Raw genomic sequence first — 6000 nt, 5'->3', positions numbered from 1 at the left:
AATCAAAACTACAGTGAGATACCACCTCACACCTTTCAGAATTGCTAAAATCAACAACACAATGAACAACAGTTGTTGGAAAGAATTCAGAGAAAGGGAAACTGTTGCAGTGTTGGTGGGAATGCAAACTGCTGCAGCTATTCTGGAAAACGGTATGGAGATTCCTCAAAAAATAAAATTACAAATAAAACTGCCCTATGATCCAGCAACTGCACTACTGGGTATTTACCCAAAGAACACAAAAATTCTAATTCAAAAGAACACATGCACCTCGATGTTTATGGCACAAGTATCTACAATAGCCAAATTATGGAAATAGCCCAAGTGTCCCTCAATGGATGAATGGATAAAGTTGTGGTACATACATATGTTGGAATATTACTCAGCTATAAAAAGAATGAAATCTTGCAACTCGCAATGACATGGATGGAGCTAAAAAGTATTACCCTAAGTGAAGTAAGTTGCAGCCAGAGAAAGATTCAAATGACACATGATGTCATTCATATGTGGAATTTAAGAAACAAAACAAATGAGCATAGTTGGGGGAAAGCAGCAAACCAAGAAACAAACTCTTAACTATAGACTGACGCAGTGAGTGCCGGGATGGATGAACTTGGTCATGGGGATTAAGGAGGGCACTTGTGATGAGCACTGGGTGATGTGTGGGAGAGATGAATCACTATGTTGTACACCTGAAACTAGTATTATGCTGTATGCTAACTAACTGGAATTTAAATAAAAACTTAGAAAAAGATAAAAAGAAGTTTGGGCTCCTCTCTCACACAAAATGAATAAAATTCTGCATGGTTTAAAGATGAAAATGAGAAGGACAAACATTATATGTTCTCATTCATTTGGGGAATATAAATAATAGTGAAAGGGAATAGAAGGGAAGGGAGAAGAAATGTGTGGGAAATATCAGAAAGGGAGACAGAACGTAAAGACTGCTAACTCCGGGAAACGAACTAGGGGTGGTGGAAGGGGTGGAGGGCAGGGGGTGAGGGTGAATGGGTGATGGGCACTGAGGGGGGCACTTGACGGGATGAGCACTGGGTGTTATTCTGTATGTTGGCAAATTGAACACCAATAAAAATAAATTTATTATAAAAAATAAAGATGAAAATGTTAAATAAAATTAACAAACTGAGGGGTGCTGGAGGGGAGATGGGTTGGGGGGATGGAGTAACTGGGTGATGGGCATTAAAGAGTGCATGTGATGTGATGAGCACTGGGTGTTATATGCAACTGATGAATCACTAAATTCTACCTCTGAAACTAATAAAAATATGTAACATTTAAAAAATAAAATTAATATAGATATTTTGAAAGCTTAGGTATAGTCTAAGAGTCAAGAAACCTTTTTATTCAAGTTAGGAAACCCAGACACTATAGAGGAAGCTTTGACATATTTGAGTACCTCAAACTTAAAAGACAATCGTATGGCAAAAATAAAGGTAAAACAGAAAGACAAATAAGAGAGAAAAATATATTTGCAGTAGATATTACAAATAAAGGGTTCATATCTAACATATAAAAATTTCCTACACTTTAATAAAAAAAAGACAAACACCTGAATTGAAAGTGGTTAAAAAGTATAAAGATTCACAGATGAAGAAATCCATGTTGCCACTGAACAAGTGAAGTTACTCAACCTCACTAACAAGGATGCTGAAATTAAAATAACAAAGAAATATCACTTTAGGGCCATTAAATATGTTACCACATAGTGCTGGAGGGTGGTGGAAGTTAACATGTTATCTCATACATCTGCCGAGGGGTATGTGAAGTAGTAAAGGCATTTGGAATTCAATCTGGTAACATCTATTAAAATTAAGAATTCACATAAACTTTAATTTAGCAATTCCATTTCTGAGGCCCTATTCCATGGAAATAAAAGCAAAAATATACAATGATGAATATAAACAAAATACACACACACACACACACACTCAGATTAATTGTAACATTGTGGTGGCCAAAACCTGGAATCACCTTGAATGGCCTCGATAGAGGAATGGTTTAATAATTTGTCTGTCATTCAAACCATCACACTTCACATATCTACTTTAAAAAGTGTGTTATGTCCATACAGATGATGTGGAAAAATTTCTGTGAAATGTTTCCAATTACATAAAACAAGATGTGGTAAAGAGTAACTGGTGCCCTACTCATTTGTATGTATATGTATATATGTTACATTATTGTATGAACATGGAGAAAGATATGGAAAAGAGCACAGCAAGCTTTTAGTACTCATTATCCAGTGAAGGAGAGGGTAGTGAAATGCAAAAATTATATGCAATGCAAGAATTATATAGAGTTAAAGGTTTTCTCAGTATTAAAAAAATATAAAGTTATTTTACTTATGTAAATGGACATGTGTTTAAATCAGTGTAGAGCCATGCACAGAAAGATAGTTGCCAAAATTGTGCTTATTGCAGGGTGTTTTAAGTTTTAGGGATTATGGGTTTTCTAAACTTGGTTCCTGATATTTCGAATTTCTAGTAAGAAAATTTTTAAATGACTTTAAGTTTAACATTTTCTAAGCAAATATTACAGAGCAGATTAAGGAACCGATCCGGTATGTACAATGACTTGTTTACTCCTTCAGTTGTTTATGAATGCATTAAGCAGTCACCATGATATTGTGTTAGGTGTGTTAGGGAAATTGGGATTATACAGATGGATAAAATATGTTCCTCGCTGTTGCATATTGCATATCAGGGGAGATAAATATGTAAATGAATAATTCTCATACAATGTGGCAATTGCTTTAAAGTATTTGTAGGATAACAGGAGCAACTAACTCTGCTTGGCTTTGGTGGTAAAGAGGCTTCAGAGGGGAATCACCATTTGAAATTAGCCTTGAAGAATGAATAAGGTTTAATCACTTACCAGCCCAAGGTGGGGAGGGGAAAGCAACCCCTTCAAAGAAGGAAACAACATCTTGTCCTATTTCATTTGCACCAAGGATGTGGAGGAAGCAGTAAACAGCTTATGAATCTTAGTCTTAAATGATGATAATGCTCAAAGATGGGGAAATATCAGAGACCATAAAAAGAAAATAAAAGCATCAAGGGAACAAGGAAGTGTGGAAGAGAGTTCTGATCAGGAGGTAATAAAATGAGAACCTTTGAAAAATGCAAACAAAAGGAGAAAAAAAATGAGTGGGAAATGTGAGAAAGGGAGACAGAACATGAGAGGCTCCTAACTCTGGGAAATGAAGTAGGGGTGGTGGAAGGGGAGGTGGGCGGGGGGTGGGGGTGACTGTGTGACGGGCACTGAGGGGGGCACTTGATGGGATGAGCACTGGGTGTTACTCTATATGTTGGCAAATTGAACACCAATAAAAAATAAATTAAAAAAATAAAATAAAATAAAATAAAATGTACTTTGATATATATATATAAAAAGAAAAATGCAAACAGAGTTTTCTGAGGGAAGAAAAACTCAAAGCTGCATTTAATGGAAAGAAGCAACTGCCAAAGCAACCCGACTAAACGCAGAAGGTTATGTTTGCAGTTAGGAGTGAAACGGGTTGCTGTTCATTAAGGATTATGGAAGGAAGTTGGAGAGAAGAGGATAGATTGTCAAGTGATGATTCATTAGATAGAAAGAGGGAATTTTAAAGATCAGCTATCACTCACTGCCACTTCATTATATAAATTAATCGTAAGCCATATACAGACATTTATTGTGAAGTATCTAAAGGTACCAGAATGACTCACTGTTGTGAGAAGATGCCCCAAAATACTCGTGTCTTCAAGAAAAATCAAACAACTGTTTGGTAGTCATGGGTTAACAGCAGCTCACACAAGACATATTAGCTCTTGGGGAGTGGGGGTGTGGGAAGAAACAAGAAGGAATATTTATTTATTTACTTATTTGTCTACTTATTTATGTATATTATTGATGATAATAACAGAACCCACTTAATCAAATGCTTATTATGAGTCTAATTATAATGTCAAGCATTTCACATAAATTACCTCATTCAATCCAAGAATGACTCTAAGACACAGACACATATTATTTCCATTTTACAGGTAAGGAACCTAACCTTAGACATGCTAAGAAACTTACTTGAGGTCAAATAGCTTTTAGGTGGTAAATCTGTATATGGAGGTTGGACTGCAAATCACATGCTCAAAACTGTTCTACTCAACACTAAGTTGTGTTCCCCCTGCTACAACCCTAGTCCCAGCCACCATCACCTCACCCCTGTACTGCTGCAACACAATATCACCTCTCTGGTCCTACACAATCTACAACATCCAGTGAACTTTTTATTTTTTATTTTTTATTTTTTTTAAAAGATTGTATTTATTTATTCACGAGAAACACACACAGAGAGAGGCAGAGACATAGGCAGAGAGAGAGGCAGGCTCCATGCAGGGGGCCCGATGTGGGACTTGATCCTGGAACTCCAGGACCACGCCCTGGGCTGAAGGCAGGCACACCAGTGAACTCTTTAAACATAACTCAGACTACATCACTTGTATCAAACCATCCAGTAGCTTTCTACTGCACATAAAATAAAATGCAAGTTCTCACCTTGCAAGTCCCTGTTTCCGGTGCAGCCTCATCTCTGCCAGCTTCTGGTTTCAGTCATCACCTTCACCCTGCCCCTGTCTCTGTACTCCAGTCACACTCACCCTTTTGCTACTCCTTAACGCATTGTTTTTGTTCTTACCTCATGACATTGCTACTTGCTGTTCTTTCTACAAAAATGCTCTTCTTTCAAGTCTTCACACAGCTTACTCTATCTCATTATTTAGGTCTCAGTTCAAATCTCAACTCCTCAGAGATTTCCCCACATCCGCTGGCTGAAGCAGCTATCCTCTGCTCCACAGCAACACTCTTAACTATCTCTTCATTCATATAAATGTGATTACGTGACAGCAGGAACTATAGACCTTATGTTCTTCATGGTAAGCCTAGGTCCTAGAACACTGTCTGATACATACTAGGCACTCAGGATATATTTTTTCCTGAAATACTGGTATCTTTCTTAAAGTACCATACCTACATACATGCCTAACTAATCTCTCTCCTTCTCTCTCTCCATCTATGGCATTGAATTTCTGTGGAGTATGTAAGCTTGTTGTCACCTTGCAGAAGTAGGAGGTATACCCCCCAATCAAAATTTAGTTCAAGTTTCAAGACTAATGATGCCACACATGGACCAAGAGGGTACAAAAAGATTATTACTTACATAATGAGTTATGCATCAAAAATAGAGTAAAACAAAAAAACCGGTAAATATGTGAAGTGATGAATAATTAGATGGTTGTGATTATTTCACAATATACATATATATCAAAACATTAAGCTGTACCCCTTAAATATATGCAGTATTTGTTTATTTTACTTCAATAAACCTGAAAAAAATGGAGTTAAACTCTACTTCAATTCATCCCTAATGTTTGATAACAAAAATATTTCATGGTATATTTAGCTTAATTTGGACTTGTTTATTCAAGCTATTATGGCACCTGTAGCCTGATACCAGTAGGAGAGGTAAATGCTCCATTGATTATTTTGTTCAAGAGCCCAGCATTGTGTATTCTGAGAATTGAAATGAATGCCTTGGTCACTATCAATGTGTAGAACTCTGAGGATGATAAGCAGTGACATGGTGAGACCTTGTATTGTGTCTTTAATAGGTGAGGAGAAATATGTGACCTTAATTTATATTTTAGATATTTTAGGTGAGGCAAGACATTCCAAGAGGTCTCTACCCTATGTAAGGCAACCCTGTGTAAGGAATTGTTTGCATTGGCCAGAACAGATGGTCAGACCATTGGCAGTGGCCCAAAGATCTGTAAAAAATGTGCAGATGAGACCAATTGTTGGCCAAGACATCCAGTGCTAAGATGACTGCCTAAAGTTTAGCCAATTGAGCTAACCCTTGGGTCCTGTATTTTATCAGAAACATCCTGATTAAGGGATGAAAAGCAGCAGCTCTGAAGCAAGCTCCATTAAGTGTGACAGTGATAA

This window comes from Canis lupus, chromosome X (genome assembly GCF_003254725.2).
Source record: "Canis lupus dingo isolate Sandy chromosome X, ASM325472v2, whole genome shotgun sequence".
Classification (NCBI taxonomy): domain Eukaryota; kingdom Metazoa; phylum Chordata; class Mammalia; order Carnivora; family Canidae; genus Canis; species Canis lupus.
Note: the sequence above shows the minus strand (reverse complement) of the source record.